Source organism: Eretmochelys imbricata, chromosome 5 (assembly GCF_965152235.1).
Source record: "Eretmochelys imbricata isolate rEreImb1 chromosome 5, rEreImb1.hap1, whole genome shotgun sequence".
NCBI classification, from domain to species: domain Eukaryota; kingdom Metazoa; phylum Chordata; order Testudines; family Cheloniidae; genus Eretmochelys; species Eretmochelys imbricata.
In genome coordinates, this window is record NC_135576.1 from 104,409,064 (window position 1) to 104,427,456 (window position 18,393).

General features: G+C 42.5%; 1 long non-coding RNA gene across 1 annotated transcript in view; it reads left to right on the forward strand.

Annotated features, from left to right (window-relative positions):
* LOC144264659 (uncharacterized) overlaps positions 1–17,417 on the forward strand; it is a 35,553-nt gene extending 18,136 nt beyond the window's left edge. Inside the window, exons 2-4 of the long non-coding RNA XR_013346088.1 lie at positions 8,143–8,207; positions 12,454–12,489; positions 17,364–17,417. This is a non-coding gene — a long non-coding RNA (uncharacterized LOC144264659). The remainder of the gene's footprint in view (positions 1–8,142; positions 8,208–12,453; positions 12,490–17,363) is intronic.
* The last annotated feature ends 976 nt before the right edge of the window (positions 17,418–18,393 follow it).

Genomic DNA, 18,393 nt, shown 5'->3' on the forward strand with positions numbered 1-18,393 from the left:
TGTGGCACCTTAGAGACTAACCAATTTATTTGAGCATGAGCTTTCGTGAGCTACAGCTCACTTCATCAGATGCATACCGTGGAAACTGCAGCAGACTTTATATATACACAGAGAATATGAAACAATACCTCCTCCCACCCCACTGTCCTGCTGGTAACAGCAGGACAGTGGGGTGGGAGGAGGTATTGTTTCATATTCTCTGTGTATATATAAAGTCTGCTGCAGTTTCCACGGTATGCATCTGATGAAGTGAGCTGTAGCTCACGAAAGCTCATGCTCAAATAAATTGGTTAGTCTCTAAGGTGCCACAAGTACTCCTTTTCTTTTAACCTAAGAAAGGAAGTCCAGAGAATAAAAGTGTAAACCAAAGGCAAACAATAGTCTTTGTACATTTCTTTCAGAGTAACAGCCGTGTTAGTCTGTATTCGCAAAAAGAAAAGGAGTACTTGTGGCACCTTAGAGACTAACCAATTTATTTGAGCATAAGCTTTCGTGAGCTACAGCTCACTTGTGCCTGGAAACCATCCCTGATACGCGTGCACACAAAAAATCATCTGCCTGTTACTCAGAGCTATACCCTCTCTAGGGATTGTTGGAGGCCTAAGAGCCAATTATGTTTTTGTTAGCTATGGCTGTAGAATAGTACCATGTGTGTTCTGAATTCTTCAGGGGTATTGTCAGTCAGAGTGTGTGGCTTGTCTTGTTTTTCTGCAACTGTTCTCGCTGAGCAAGCTTACATCAATTATTCTGGTATCACCTTGGTGGAACACCTTCCCTGGATTGAAGGATGATCTCAGAACTTTGGGAGTGCAGCGCTGACTCAGGCTTTGGCTGCCATCCCGCTGAGAGGAGGAAACCCTGCTGAAGCTCCCTCATCACCACATCTGTGGAAAGGGAAATCATGCCTCACCGATCTATTAAAATTATTTGAGGGAGTCAACAACTATATGGACGAAGGTCATCCAGTTCATATAGTGTACTTTCAGATTTTCAGAAAGCCTTTGGCAAGGTTCTTCACCAAAGGTACTTTAAGCAACCTAAGCTGCCACGGGATAAGAGGGAAGGTCCTCTCATGGAGCAATAACTGGCTAAAAGATAGAAAACAAAGGGTAGAAATAACCAATTTATTGGAGAGAGGTAAATAGCAAGGTCTTCCAAGGATCTGTACTGGGACCACTGTGGTTCAACACATTCATAAATAATCTGGAAAGGGGGATAAGCAGCGAGGTGGCAAAATTTGCAAATGATATGAAATTACTCAACATAGTGAAGTCCAAAGTTGATGGTGAAGAGTTTCAAAGGGATCTCACTAAAGTGGGTGATTGAACAAAAAAATGGCAGATGAAATTCAGGGTTGACAAGTGCAAAGTAATGCACATTGGAAAACCTAGCCCCACATACAAAATGATGGTCTAAATGAACGGTTGCAACTCAAGAAAGAAATCATGGCGGAATCGTGTATAGCTCTCTGAAAATATTCGTTCAATGTGCAGTGAAAAAAGCTAACACTGTTAGGAACCATTAGGAAAGGGATCAATAAAACAGACAATATAATGCTGCTCTATAAATCCATAATATGCCCTCACCTTGAATACTGTGTGCAGTTCTCATTGCTCTGTCTAAAAAAAGATGTAGAGACCACAATGAAAATGATTAAAGGAATGGAACAACTTCCATACGAGGAGAGATTAAAAAGACTGAGACTGGTCATTAAAGAGATGAATAAGGGAGTAGGTCTATAAAATGACTTATACAGAGAAAGTGAATAGAAAAACTTATTTACCCCGCCCATGGCAAGAACTAGGGGTCACCCAATGAAAGTAATAGGCAGCAGATTTAAAACAAAAGGAAGTATTTCTTCACATAATGCATAGTCAACTTGTAGAACTTGTTGCCAGGAAATGTTGTGAAGGCCAAAAGTAAGAACTGGGTTTAAAAAAATTAGACAAGTTTATGGAAGATATGTACATCAATGGCTATTAGTCAAGATGGTCAGGGATACAGCCCCATGATTTGGGAGTCCCTAAACCTCCAGAGCCAGGATACTGGGCTAGGTTGCCATTGTTTTGACCTACTATAGCCATTCCTATAGTCTCATTTAAACCGAGGCAATGGAGCCTTCTTTTCATCTTCAGACTAAAGTCTATAAGCTTTGATTGTTGTTAGGCAATAGCTAACAGATGTATCAATCAAGTTAATATTTTCCAAGTATCTAAATGTGTACAATGCTTAAATAAAGATATTCTCAATCCCTGGCTAAGATGGGTTTTCAGTAATTAAAGAAAATAGGAATTTTATTCAGATTCAACATATCCCATTTGTAATTATCTTCTTGAAGTCCCCTTGTAATTATTCTTTTTTTATATCCTTTGCATTAGCATATTCAATCTAAATTGTTTAATTAGATGATAGTTTACTCAAATTACAGAGGCATAAGTTTTTTGTGTAACATTCCAGTCAACATAGAGCTTTTGAGCTGTGATACGTTAAGGAATGAAAGGGAAAAGTGTTCTGCTATTGCAAACAATGATGCAAATTCATTACTTTAAAGTCCCCACTCTATTTACATTACATGGACAAAAACAAATTCTGGGCTATGCTTTACAAAGCCTGCTGATGCCCATGGGCTGAGTCTTTAAAAAAAGAGCTACTCCACCTGCAGAGCCCTGCACAACCCACATTTTTTGTATAAGAGCAAGGGAAGATTGAGCATACAGAGGGCTGTGTGTGTGTGTGTGTGTGTGTCTCTCTCTCTCTCTCTCTCTCTCATATACAGACACCATTTCCCCTGCCCCCACACACAGCTGTCCCTCATTAAAGGTATTAGGCGCTGCTGTATAGATTTTACACTGTAATCATTTCAAATCAGGATTAGAGCAAGGAAGTTTATGTGAGCTAAGACTTGCTCAGCTTGCATGCCATAAATGATTATTTGGTTGTGAGTATCACAATGTCTTTCCAGTCATCATTTTCACCACCCCGCACTCCGTAAACCTCCAGCCCTGTCTCTTATCCTTTACCCCATCATAGGCATGTAATACTGCTTGAAGCTATTCTTAATTCATTCAGGGCACCATTCATCTTAACTGTTGCTTGCATGCAATTTCCATAGAAGTTTATGTTGAAGACAATGGGAGTTCCTGTGAACAATTGATGAAATGAATAAGGCCTGATTTTGCTCCCAATAAAATCAATGGGAGTTTTGTCAGTGAATTCAGTGCAAGCGCCTTCCTAATGAATAGTGAACACTCTGGACAACAAAATGGAGACACAACTCTTCTCTGCTAAGGTCTTCAGGCTTTAGTTACATGCTGCTGAGATGAGGAAATGGAGCCTGCCAAAGCTCACTCTACCGCCAAATCTGTGGAAACCAAAAGGTATTGGAGCTTTAACATCATAGAGCCCAATATGGAGTCCCTTTAACTGCATTCTCATACTATATATGTATGTACAGTGATATTCTGCTAATTTTATATGACAGGAGCCCTACATAAGTGAGCTCAAGTTGGTAATTCTGTCAGGTGTGAGATAGTCTCCAAAAATCTACCTTGTGTGTGATGTTACCACAAAATAAAACACCCATATTCAAAACACTGTACCACTACATTTTTCTCATTGAAAAACTCTGCAACAGCAATTGTAAGACTTCACACACAGTAGTAATAAATACACGTAGATCAGCATAAAACACATGGAACTCAGCTTTTATATCCCAAACTTTAAACTACGTAGCAAGGCACATTCAAAGAACACCTGTAGTTTGTCAAAAAAACCTATTGGCAGCACATATAAAACACTGTTTTTATAACAATATTCTCTACAAACTTCAAATAAGGGCAGGATTCACTGGTGTGCTGCAGCTTCTTTTGGGTCACTCCATAAAAACAATTAAGGTGACTGATCAGACCATGTTGACAATGGTTTTCAACTATCTTCTACTTATCCTGGCATCCACAATACCGCAGCCCTGACACACATCCTACTTAGTACAGCCCCCAACACTTCAGCCCAACTGCCCACAGCCTCCAACATCCCGCATCCATCCTGCCCCTCAACATAACCCACTTGGCCTCCAACAATCCCCACTCATATCATAGCCCCTCATCACTGTCCCCAGGACTTTCCTGTCCACCCAATGAAGCTCCCACCCCAGCTCCCCACTCTGCTCCTTTCCTGGGTTAGGCCGGCTCCTTCTGGTTCTGAGCACAGCAGCTGGGTGCCCACTCACATGTTGCAGGTCAAATTTGGAAGAGGAGTGGCATCGTGGCCTGGTGCATGGGGTCACGGCCCCACTCAGGTTTGCCCGGGTGGTTGCCCGTCATCGCTTGATGGGGCAGCCATGCAAATGTGAGTGATGTTGCAACCTTGTGTATCACACAAAAATGCCACAGCACTGCTCTGTCCTGGATTTCAGGTGCCGGAGCAATGCTCCAGACCACTCCGGCAGCACTATGTGTGTGTGTGTGTGTGTTCATTCTACAAAATATGTGAGAAGGATACTAAACAGAGCCATCACCAAGCTCTTATCCAATCATAGGTCACTGTTAAAGTTTAACTTGGGCCTGATTCTCTTGCCATATGATATGAATAACTTCCATTGTCTTCAGTGGCAGAATACAACCCTTAGGCCATATATGCTCCTCTCTCTTGCTAGCTCTTATGTGCTGAGTTTTAAAATGTCGAGTTTTGAACTATATTAATCTTCTTCCTAGAGTCCTGTGTTTCTTTTTTACTTCAGAGGGGTTATATTTTTAATTTTAATTGAGAAGCAATTTAACAAGAGGAGCTGTGATGCTCAAGAGACTAGTATTGGGGTAAAGAATCTTTTACCACTACAGGCTCAGGTCAGTAGATAGTCACATGTAATGGTTTTGGATATTATTCAGTGACCTACTGTGTATGTGACCTAAGTTGGTGGTCTTGGCCCAGTTCCTCATGGACAAGCATCCACATCCTAAAAACACATAATAAAATTGGTACTAACTGGCGTTTAGTTGCCATTTTTTTCAGAGAGGCCTAGTAGTGGATGGGCATGTAAGTGAAATGTTCTCTGACAGCTGGCGATGGTCCCTCTGGGAGCAGGGCAAGGCTTATTGGTATGGCAGTGTGTGGAAACATGAACTGTTAGTCTGAATTCTGTATACATTGTCTGTGGATAAGATGAAGGTGTCAGTGTCTAAAATTGTTAGTTTGCCACCCATCACTAAGATGGGATTTTCAAAGGAGCCTAAGGATGCTAGTGGCCAAAATCCCATTTAACTTCAATGGGATTTTGGGTATCTATCATGCTTGTGCTCTTGGAAACACCCCTCCCTCCCCAATGCCTTTGGGAAGAGAAGCCCCCCCCCAATCCCTTTGGGAGGGGAATGGAAAGATAAAAAGTCAATGGAATGACAATGACTTCAGTAGATATTTTGGAAGAAGCGCAAGATCTGTTTTCTGTATCTTCGCCTAGGATGGCCCATTCTCTGTTTCTATGACATAGTTGCAGATGCTTCTGAAAGCCCTGTGAGCTGGTCTGCTAAGGTTACTTGATATGAAGTAATTTGTATTCTATAGTCCTCTTCTGTTGTTTTTCCAAATGGTATGTTGTAGAGAACGTCTCACAATCCGTCCCTAAAGCTTAGTTTTATTTTTTCATCAATAGACTGAGCCAATGTAAAGCAAAATAGATGATTCTATAAGGTAAGAAAGAGAGACAACAAGGCTTGGCAAATTTCTTTTTCCTGAAGGTTAGCAAAGGCAGTATGTGATACTGTGGGGGGTTCACCAGGACCAGTGTGAGGTTGTCACTTGTAACTTGGGTGTTTCTGTGCTGTGCAGCTTTGGCTCAAAGCCCTGACACCAACAGCCCTTCTAGTCCCTAGTCTCCCCAAAACTGTCTTCCCTGCAGTGTCCAGTCCTTCTCACTGGATCGTCACAGCAATTATTACGGTCACTGCCCCCAAAGAGACAGAATGCATACCACCGTGATAGTTTAGCTGAGGATTTTACCCTTCAATTTACTACCCAGCACTGACACGATTAGGTTATAAAACAAAAATAAGTTTATTAACAAAACAGATATTTAAGTGATAATAAATAGGCACAGAAGACAAAGGTCTGGTTAAAAGTAAAACAAAACAAAACATGCTTCCTAGTGACTGAAATTTAATTTCAGCAAGTTACAATCTTTGTCGAAGCAGGTTTTTCACCTATAGTCAGTTTACTGCTACTCTTGCCTCCCGGGCCAGATTGCCTGTGTATGGCACTTTCATGAATGCAGTGGGTGCTGCTCCCCATTGTCCCCTAAGTAAGGGGTACCCACAAGACTTATATTCCTTATATTCTCCAAGTTTATCATCATTTTCAAAGTCAGGAAGCCCTCCTGGGGGCTCAGCTTGCTGTGTCCACCAGGGAGCCAACGCCAGTTTCATTTTTGCAGTCTCCTGTGATTTTTGCAAAGCAAATGGTCTTCCTGTGACCCCTGCTACAAATGAATGGTCCATTGTTCTTGGCCACATCTGGCTTGATTTTTCAATTGAGCCCAAGAGGGGCTGGCTATTCTCCTTCATCTGGTAAAAACCTGATTTGCCTCCTTGGTCTGTTTACAGACTCCAAAACATACTAGCAGAGAGTATCCATAATTTTGCATACAGCAGTGTTACATTCATTTTACAGTGACATTAAAGACCAGTGTGGTGTTAGTTTTCACACGATCTGTTACATGACTCCTTTTAAATAAATATCAGGGTAGGAGAGGAGGTTTATTGAGCAGGCCAGGCCATACACGTAGCAGGGAGCCCCTTGTCAACTGGCACTGGGGTGCTCTTAGGGTCACACAGTTTATCAGACAATAAATTACAAGAGGGAGCAAGAACATTGTTATTGCTGCCATCTGAGATTTAAGCCCCATTGTTGCGATAGGCATAACAAAAGGGAGACCTGTAAGACAAGAAAATATGTGCGGAAAAAAAATGAACTTGAAATTTAACACACATTGGGGCAGATCCTCAGCTCTGGCTAAGGATCATGCAGTGCAAGGTGGTGTGTGTGTGTAAGCTCAACTTTGTACTCCACCAATTCTGAGACACAGAACTCGCCGATGAGTTCCCCTGATCCTGAGGCAGTGTAAGCAAGGTCAGCCCCCTTATGTAGGTTAAAACAGCCCTTAAACTACTTTAGCTCAAACTTCTCTACCTGTTAACATCCCTGTGGTGCCAACACTACAGTCAGGGATTGATGCATCTTGGTCGTACCTTAGCCTTGTCCCTGGTTCTATGGTCCCTTTGCTGGCAGCTGTGTGGAGAGGGTGGCATCGGTATCTCTACAACTCTACTGCACTGCAGGATCCCCCTGGCACTTAGGAGATCCTCCCTGGTTCAGATATGCTGGCTCTACGGCCAGAATCAGACAGAGGGATGGCACAAAGTGGCCACTTAATAACAATGGTTCAAAAAAGGCAATTGTTCACAGCACTCCCTATTTTCAAAGCACAGTAAAAACATTAGCTAATTAAAGTAAATGTCTTTACCCTGCAATAGCTTTCGCCCCATAAAAGGCATTTTCAGGCTGGATAAAATACCTTTACTTCTTTATCAATAACACACTATTTCAGTTTATACAGTGCATCAATCTACATGGTGAGATAGCAATGTTCCTGTTTCCTGCCCCAGCCCCACTTAAACTAAATATATATCTTTAAAAAGATATTTATCTGTGTTGGCTACAGGATGCTCTTGCCTTACACGCAATACAACTTTATTTTGTACAGCATCAGATTGTCTCTCTGAATGTTTTACAGTCAGAGTGAAATAATAAAGAGCAGAGGCAATGAGGGCTGCAGAAAAAGCACCAATCTATTTTCAGATGCTTTTGTAGATAGAGCACTGAGCTAGGACTCAGGGGGCCTGGCTCTATCCCTAATCTGCTGGGTGACTTTGGGCAAATCACTTCACCTTTCTGTACCTCAGTTTCCCTAGCTATAACATGGAGATAATGATACTGACCTTCTTTTGGAAAGTGCTTTGAGATCTCTGGATGAAAAGAGCTATATAAAAGCCAGGTGGTATTATGATGTGGGTGAGATTATATCATTGTGGAATGTATGTACGGATTATATCTAAGGAGTTATGTATCTCTACCAAAAATTATGTTCTTCAGGTCTTGGATTTAAGGCATGTCACCAGGAGGTGATAGATCTCTTGCCTGAAATGAACATTTCCAAGGTAACAGACATCTATCCCCCGGTCGGCCATTTGGTATTGTGTATTGTATGCCTCACACTGCATGCCTATTTGCATACTGAGCCAGCTGCGAAATGAGAAGTTGCAAAATCTATGAGAAAGGAAATCTGCAAGCTGAAACAAACACCAGGGGGTGTCCTGTTTATGACAAAGGATATATATTTTGGGGGACAAAGAATCCTTCACCTATCAGGCAAGCTGGCAGCAGGTCTGTCTCATGAAAGGCGTGTTACAGCCACCAGGCTGTAAAATGCTGCAAGGATTTTGGGTAAGTAACCCTTGGTTAGACATGAGAGTACCTTGTTGATCACAGCGAGGCTCCATAAAGTGTGTCATGATTTTATGTTATGTGGAACCGTTTCCAATGCTTCTGCTTACTATTACTTGAATCTCTGTGCTCTATCTGTAGCTTTTACTAGATTTCACTATAAACCTGAGTACTGGGTGATAAGCAGCACAGTCATCTGAGATGGAACTGGTAAGCGGGACACAGTGAATCTGTGAATACTGAGAGTGTCCAGGGGACCAGGGGCTGGCCACTACAGAAAGACAGTTCAGACTGAAGGGGTTAGAGAGCTGACCCCTGGCAGGCACAGACAAGCCTTCCTCATGCTAAGGGCAGGTGGTTGCAAGGTGCCTCACAACCCTGGGTACCCCCAGGAAATGTCACAAGGAGATGACATGGTTGTTCTTCTTACATAATAATTTCTTTTCTAGACTTTCTGTGGATGATTTATTTAGGGTATGGATACAGAAGGAAGTCGCACACTACATCTCTTCCCTGGCTGCCGTTTGGTACAGTCGGGCACAGTGGTGAAGTGCAGAAGTAAGCAAGTGCACTGCAGAGACAGCTCTTCCATCATGCATTGCAACATTAATCCTACCCCTTTATAGGCCTCACCCATACCTGGCGAGGCAAGTCATTCTCTTCAAGAGTCTGCCAAATCACAAGTGCTGCTTTGTTATATTCTGTTCACCAGAGGGCTTGTTCTCCTCTCTATACATGTACCTATAGTGGACTTCCATTAATGTGAATGAGAGCCATGCTGGGTATGGGCACTGAAGGAAGGACAGACTTCACAGCTTGGACATCTGGAAAAGTACAGGTTGTTGGGCTAGCAGATTCCATTCTCTAGTCTGAGCTCTGTGCAGACCTTTCTAATACACACACATTTTGAATCAAGACTTGCCCTCCAAGATCTGTCCCACACTGTTCCCCACACAATTGCTTGTATGGACAGGAAATGTGTGTGTACATTTTTAATTGTTCGTTCACCCAACCAGTGATTTGACCAGATCACTCTCATGGTGGCTGTCAGATCACTTGCATTTGACACAAACCCCTGTCATAAATATAAAGGGAAGGGTAAACCCCTTTAAAATCCCTCCTAGCCAGAGGAAAAATCCTCTCACCTATAAAGGGTTAAGAAGCTAAAGGTAACCTCGCTGGCACCTGACCAAAATGACCAATGAGGAGACAAGATACTTTCAAAAGCTGGGAGGAGGGAGAGAAACAAAGGGTCTGTGTCTGTCTATATGTTGCTTTTGCCGGGGATAGAACAGGAATGGAGTCTTAGAACTTTTAGTAAGTAATCTAGCTAGGTATGTGTTAGATTATGATTTCTTTAAATGGCTGAGAAAAGAACTGTGCTGAATAGAATGACTATTCCTGTCTGTGTGTCTTTTTTGTAATTTAAGGTTTTGCCTAGAGGGATTCTCTATGTTTTGAATCTAATTACCCTGTAAGGTATCTACCATCCTGATTTTACAGAGGGGATTTCTTTACTTCTATTAAAGGTCTTCTTGTAAGAAAAGTGAATGCTTTTTCATTGTTCTCAGATCCAAGGGTTTGGGTCTGTGGTCACCTATGCAAATTGGTGAGAATTTTTACCAAACCTTTTCCAGGAAGTGGGGTGCAAGGGTTGGGAGGATTTTGGGGGGAAAGACATGTCCAGACTATGTTTCCCAGTAAACCCAGTTAGAGTTTGATGGTGGCAGTGGAGATCCAGGGACAAGGGATAAAATTAATTTGTACCTTGGGGAAGTTTTAACCTAAGCTGGTAAAAGTAAGCTTAGGAAGTTTTCATGCAGGTCCCCACATCTGTTCCCTAGAGTTCAGAGTTGGGGAGGAACCTTGACAAACCCACAAACGGAATCTTCTACCTGCTCACCTTTAACAAAACTCTTGTCATCTGCATTCAGAGGGGGAATGACTCATGCTTCATTCCAGGCCTGAAGAAAAGGATATGGGCCAACCCACTTTACCAGAAAAGCTCTAACTTCCCCATGCCATGACAAGTGACCTGGCTGATTCCCACCTTCATTTGGCACCAATATTACCTGGGGAAAAAATGGTAGCACTGATCCAGATGCTCTAGGATTTCCTCCCCCTTGGTGGTGGTGCTATATGAAGCAGAGAAGGTTTCATGTCTTGTGGTACAGAATATTATGGCCAAGATTTTCAAGTGAATAGTGCCTTTGGGTGTTCTGATGGGGTATATAAACCTCACCATGGTGACAAAGAGGTTAAAGAGCTGCTGCGGGCAAGGATGGCCCTGCCCCTCTGGCCCTGTCAATCATGTCTGGGTGGAATAAGGGTTTAAAGGCAGGAAGCAGAGGACAGTAGGTGAGCAGTTCTGGACGGGAGTAGACGGCAGTTCTACAGCTCCTGAGAGAGGATCCTGGAAGGCTTCAGGGAACCGGTCCTCAAGAAGAACACTCACTAATCTCCCCCATGCCTACAAGGGGCAACAGACTCCAGTATACTGACCAGGTAGCATAGATTTGGCAAGCCCCAAGGTGATCTGTTAAGCAGTCAGTACAACTATCCTGTAACCCTTCTGGGGTTAGGGACTCTGGGACTATACTGAAAGGACTTTGGCAGCGGGTACTAGGAGCCCCCCATCCCCTTCAAATACAATCGGACTACTTGGCTCAATTTTGTATTGGGGAGACTCTTGTTTATGCAGATGGGAGCAGCCCCTGGGTTTTGCAGCACCCATTGAGCAGTAGGTGCCTGTCAGTATCCTGAGCACTGAGAAAGTGTCCAGCTTCAGTCACTGTATAGGGTCCTGATTATTTAGTTATTTTGTTTAGAAAATGCAGAGAAGTTACTCTCTGAAAAGCAAGACCTCTTCAAAGGGTCTTAAACTGGGCTCCCTAAAATCACCCGTGATGTTTTAAAACTTTGGCCTATATGTTTAATTGGACCATATGGATTTCTTCCACTACACACCCTGGATACTGATGGTTGAGGAAGTTAAAATATTTTGGAGTAGTGATTTGTTTCCAGATTTGAAATACTCAGGTCTGAATGCCTCGAAGCTCCAAAGGCACATTAGATGAAAGGATCATGTGCAAGGTTCAGATCCAGGTTCAGATTCCAAAATACCACACCCTCAAAAGTTTGGGGTGTGTCCAGTTTGGGCCCATATGTGGTTCAGAGAAAGATGTGAATGCTTATCCAAATTATCCAGTTCTCTTGATCTCCCAGACAGAGCTGGAAATCTCAGCGGAACTGGCTGCCTAGTGAGCTTTCAACTATTTCCATTATTTTGAATCTTCTACCTCTGATCCTAAATAGAACCCAGAAGTGCACAAAAATGGGAGTAAGAGGGGAAAATTCACTAGTTTTGGGAAACCTTAAAGTTTGTGTTTTGCTGAGGTTCTGGGTGAAGATTTTTATTTTAATCCAATTTGCCCATAGCTCATCCAGGGGCTCTTAACTTGTTACAACCCAGTGTTCCATGAGACTGACAGCATGGAGAAATATTGTGGAGTTCTTTCTCTGCTCTGACAATGCCATCTTTCTAAAACAAAGGTTCCTCTCTGCTCAAACAACTTGCAAAAGAAAAACATGAGTGTTGTTATTTCCTACATTGGAGGGTTGTGGCGTGGATTCATTAGCGAATGCTTGCAAAGCACTTTGAAAATATAAACCGAAATGTATGGGAAATGCTTAGAGTCAATGAAGCAGCATGATCTAGTGGACTGAGCACAGGACCGGAAGCACAGGTGTTCCTGAGTTTTAAACACTGCTCTTGTTGTAAGAAGTCATTGGACCACCCTTATCCTCAGTTTCCCCTGAAAAAATGGGAATAATAATTCTTCCCTACCTGACAGAAATGGTGTGAGAATTAATTAGCTAAAGTTTGTAAAGCACTTCGAACATGAAAAGCAAACAAAGATGCCTTTGTTTTACTAATTTTAAGTTTGCTTTTCTTGCTAGGCATTTCAGCGGGAGTTAAAAAGAAATCAGACAAAGGTAAGCTATCCATTAAAAAAAACTTATTCTTTTGAAGTATCCATTTGTGTCTTTACGATGCAAGATAAATAGCTCCAAAAACTAAGTATGCAAACAACAGAACATTAAATTTCTGTTCAGGTAGTAGTAGAAGTTAAATTTATGCAGGAGAAAAAATGAGCAATTTGTTGTTATATGTTTTTACTTTAACCTGATCCTGCATCAGGAAACTTCCATACAGGATTCTCTTTAGAAACTTTGCGCACAGTTCATTCTTAACTGTAGGGAATCCCTAACAGCACCAGTAAATAAGCAACTCAGGAATTAAATTAGCCCCTAGCTATCTTAAGCAAATAACCTACAAGGGAAATTGTGTTATCTAACTGGCCAGTTGATGCTTGGCATTTTCCAGCTTTAAGAAAGAAATTAAATGGGAGAGCAGTGTATTACTCTCATTTCAAATCCTCTGGAGCAGATAAACATTATTATGAAACTGGCCAAGGATGAAATTTAAATAAGTAGTGATTGGAAAGGATGACAGCAAGAGTTTCCAAAAAAAAAAAAAAAAAGACAAATCAGTTTAATTAACTACAAATTTTGGAGTACAAAGATGGGGGGAATTATTGAGTTTGATGTGTAATGCATGCTCAATATTTCTGTAAACAGATTAGTGTAAAGAAACCCTGCCATATAATTATCCTTTAAAATAAAATAAATCCTGGAGCTTTCTACACACTTTTCTACTTGTAAATCACTGTCACTTTATAATTCCAGTGTGGATTACAGATTCATTCCATTTCTTCTATGTTCTCTAACAAAACAGAACCCTTCTCCTGTGCACTTCTGTACAGAACAGTTTGGTTTGTGGAATAACCACCAGGTGTGTCTGCCATGCACAAAGGATTATGAATCCTCATGTCATGGTCATATGTTTATACTGCTCATTTCTTTTCTGAGAGCTCTGCATTGTGCAAACATAATGTCATCTGTAAATACAGTAGTTGGAGAATTAAACAAATGTTACATCACAGTCCCAGAATAGAACAGCAATTCTTTCTCCTTTTTTTATTTTTGGTTGCTCAAAAAGGAAAACTCCTGGGTCTGTGGCTCTTCATTTGGTCCCAGCTATAATCCCACAGATGCCGTGAGGATACCTGGGTTTAGCAGAGCTCTAAAACAACCCACTCGACTTTGGACTTTTTCCATTTTTAGCAATCACACTGTCATTCATAATCCATGAAGTGGGACGGAAACAAATGATTCATGTTTTTAAAAAGGATAATGGTGAGAGCAGCACGCACCCATTGATTAAGCAAACAAGTAAGCAGTCAGAACTTACAAATTCTTATCCCAAAACTGACTGCTTCTGTGTTCTTGGGCAAATGATTTATACTCTCAGTGCCTCAATTTTCCCCATCTATAAAATGATAATGGTGTAAGGATCAGTTAACTAAATGATTGCATAGTGCTTTGAAGATGTAGAAGTGCCAAGTATTATGGTTTACCTGTGGCCTGCTTTCTCTTTACAGTTGCAGTGTATATTACTGCATGGTGAAAAACTCCTGCTGTATTATGAACATTTTATTGTATTGTCTCAGTTGTATCCAGCATATTCCCATATCTTAATCACTAGTCTGCTGCAACCCAGATCCGGGGTTGCAGGAGTCTCTAGCTTCTAAACTTCTTCCCTTTCATGCCTTAATCTCCCTCCTCTTGAGTTTGTTTTCTCTGTATCTCTATGGCAGGGCTACAGTGATGACTGTTATGCCTAGTTCCATTGCATTTTGTGCCTTTGGGAATGGTTTCCAACAAGGCAGAAATATGTTGAGAAGTGCAAAAAGCAAACTGATTTCTCCAGCTGCAGAGTGAGATTGCTCTGGTGTTATGGGCTGTCAAGGGTCCTTCCCCACTCTGAACTCTAGGGTACAGATGTGGGGACCTGCATGAAAGACCCCTTAAGCTTATTCTTACCAGCTTAGGTTAAAAACTTCCTCAAGGTACAAACTTTGCCTTGTCCTTGAACTCTATGCCAAGCCCTACACCCCCTTTCCTAGGGACGGCTTGATAAAAATCCTCACCAATTTGCATAGGTGAACACAGACCCAAACCCTTGGATCTTAAGAACAAGGAAAAAGCAATCAGGTTCTTAAAAGAAGAATTTTGAATTAAAGTAAAAGAATCACCTCTGTAAAATCAGGATGGTAAATACCTTACAGGGTAATCAGATTCAAAACATAGAGAATCCCTCTAGGCAAAAAGTTACAAAAAGACACAAAAACAGGAATATACATTCCATTCAGCACAACCTATTTTACCAACCATTTAACAAAAGAAAATCTAACGCATTTCTAGCTAGCTTACTTACTAACTTAACAGAAGTTCTGAGGATTTATGAAGAGTATTCCTGATCTGTTCCCAGCAAAAGCATCCCACAGACAGACAGAGCCTTTGTTCCCCTGCTCCCCTCCAGCTTTGAAAGTATCTCCTCATTGGTCATTTTGGTCAGGTGCCAGCAAGTTTATCTTAGGTTCTTAACCCTTTACAGGTGAAAGGGTTTTGCCTCTGGCCAGGAGGGATTTTATAGTTCTGTATACAGAAAGGTGGTTACCCTTCCCTTTATATTTATGACACAGGCCTTAGTACTTACACCTCAAAGGAGATCAAGCTACCTGATGAGGGGGTAGGTTAAAAACAGGCAAGTTTTCAGCATCAAGATAATGCAGGAATGGGGCCATTAGAAAGACCAAAGATAGCATACTTTTTACATTGCTTGTTGTTTGGAAGGTTTAGGGCTTCAGCAAAGATACCCGAGAAGCCAGTCCTGTAACAGCAGACATGTGAACATCCCTGATTAATAGCGTGCTGGTTTCACAGGTGGATTCTATTTAAAATGGAGTAGTAATTTGCAGGGGGCGGAAATAAGCACACATAATTCAACCCTGTTACTCTGTATGATAACTTGCACTGAGTGCCTCATAGGCCCGCTGTCTCCGGTAAGAACTGCAGTTTAGGCTTGAGGCACCTACGTGGCTGACAGGCAAAGTTTAGATCCTCCAAATACCGGCTCAAGTGCCACCTAACCCTGTAGGTATCTGAAGTCCCTAGGGCACCTACATTTCTGTTGGTGGGCAGGTGCACAGCCGCCAAAGTCCTGATGCCAACCCACCAACTCATGCCTAAATGACAGCAGGATAGTCAAGCTAGGTGTCCTGTCCCCGTCATCCGCAGGGCCTGATTCAGGAGGTGAGATCAGAGCCCACCTACTACACTGGGCCTTGGCAAAGCCTGGGCCGAGGAAGGTGGTTCCACATTCCCCTTTAGCCCAGTGGTTAGGGCACTCACCCAGGATGTGACAGGCCGGTGTTCAAATCCCATCTCTGCCTGAGCAGGGTTTTCAATGCAGGGCTCTCACCTCTGAGGTGCACTGGGCTATGGAGCCTTCTGAAGCGGGTTTCTCTCAATCTCTCCTGTGGAAGCTGTTCCACTTCGTATGAATTGCTTAACAGTCATTGGGCCAGGGAAAGCATAAGGATGTCTCTCTAGCCCAGTCATTAGGGTGCTCACCTCGCACTTGGTCTCCCAAGTGCAAGTCTCTGATCCAATGACCAATTATACAAAGTGGAACATCTCCAAGAAGAGAGATTTGGGGGGGGGAGTGGAGAAACTCCAGTCCAGAATGCTGGGTTGCCCAATGGTCAGGGCACTCACCTGAGAGCTAAGAGACCTGGGTTCAAAACCCTGCTGACATGGCAGAGCAGGTATTTGAGACTGGGTTTCTCCCATGTGGGTGAGTGTTCTTGACTGGATCAAAGATTATGGGGAGGGGGGCCCTCCCCCAGCAGTGTCTTATGCAAGACAGGGCTTAGGTGCCTAACTCCAGGAGAGGTTTCATGGCTGTGAATCTCAAGGAGAGGGAAGCACCTCTCTCCAGCCCAGACTTAGGTGCCCATGTCCCTTCAAGGAGCAAGGCTTAGATCCTACCCCGCTCCTTGCCATTTCTAAATAGCTAGTTTAGGCTGCTCCCAGGTCAGCATGCTGTGAAGCCATTTTGTAGGCACCTAACTCTCCCCATGCATTGTATAGGGAGGCTGGGCACCTAACACAGGGCTGTGGATTCTATTAGGCATCAGGGCATCTAAATATTAGGCATTGCAACACTTAGCCTAACTTCCTTTTGTGGATCTAGCCCTTTGTGCCTTGGCTGGTTTTTCCACACTGTTTCTTTAAGAAAGAGAAGCCTGTTTTACACTGTGAGCCTTAGTTCAGGAAGTCAGGCTTGTGTGAGGTCTCTGGTTCCTCTGGTTTTATAATACCAAATGACTGACTAGTTTTACACACCTGCTCTTCCCCAAGTAAAATCTGCTGTGGGGGAGGAGGTTTCTGGCAATATGGATAAGCTGTTTAGCATTAATTGTGGCAACCTAGGGGACGAGTAGCATAGTTGCTTTAAGCCCATGATTGGCCTTGAGGAAAGAGTGTTCTTCTCCACCAGGTTAAATTTGGTGAAGGAGGAGCAAGTACTTGTGGGAGAGTTGTGTGTGTTCTGGCTGAGAGGTTCAGGGACTGTCTAAATAAACAGCATTGTGATAGTCTGCGTATCTGGGAGCAGATGACTCTTCTGGCTAAAACATTAGCTTAAAGATATGGGAAGATCTGGTGTGTCCCTAAATAGGTTGAAGGTCAATATGGGGCCAATGGCCCAGAATGAAGAACATTAAAACAAATAACAGTAGAGGAAGTTCAATGTGAGGGAATAACTTTAATATAACCAACAAGTTGTGAAACTCTAATTTCATGAGACAGCACTTTGGAATAACACTAAAAATGTTAAAGTGGGATAATAATAACAGTGTCTCTGTGTGAGACAGAGGAATAAAATGAGTATATTTCTTCAGGAGGATCAACTGAAAAATTTGCATTAACAAGGAAACTGTGACCCAAGACCTTGGCAATGGAGAACTGTGTATCATTTTTTCATATAGCATTCTACCTAATGAACTCAATAAATGTTTTGGACTTCTGTGTGAACTCCTGCTACTTTTTGCACAGGTGTAATTCCATTGATTTCCTTGAGTTACTCTTTATATAATGCTGCCAGGAAGAGCTGAGTCAGGCTCCTTGGAGGGGTGAGAGCTGGATTGGTGAGAAACCTTTTCCTTCTACAGTGGATGAATTTGGAGATTGTAATGAAGTGAAGTGAAATGTTCAAATATTTTCAGTACACTGAAACCATGTGCAAAATTACCGCTCTGGCTGTAATAGACCTCAGAGTGGGGCTGTTCTTAGATGAAAATCAGAGAGTTCCACTGGCTCCAGAGGCTTCTTTTCACTGAAAAGTTACCTCCAATGTTGTCCCTGACTTAAGTCCTGTCCACACACACAAATCCTTGAGCACAGTGGTGCTTTCCCTTCAGTTGTCTGGCTTGAGAAGAGGGGTATGGCTAAAACTCAAGCGAGCACAAGCAGCAAACTCTGCTGCAGGTTACGCAGGCTACCACCACTCAAGTACTACAAATCTTTCAATGCCTTTCCATGATTCTCTCCATGTGGCCAGCAAGCACAGAGAAATTATGCTACAATTCACTGGGAAAGAATTCATGCAGTGGCTCAAAAGTCTTAGGGCCACAATAAGCAAGTGCAGCACCAGCATGGATGCATCAACTCAAGAGTTATTTTGCAGTATATTTCGCTCAAGCTAGGCTAACTGAAAAGGAGTGACTCAAGTTAACACTGCAGTGAAGACGTACAAAGGGAGTCCTGCTCTGAGAAGGTAAGGCTGCTTATAAATACTTCGGGTGTAGAGGGTGAATCCTGTTGAGTAGTTTCCACAACCATTCTTACAATCTGGAAATACAAACTGGTTCTTTTCTGACCCTGAGTTTAGAAGTACCCTCCCATTGCTACAATTATACAGCTACTTCATCT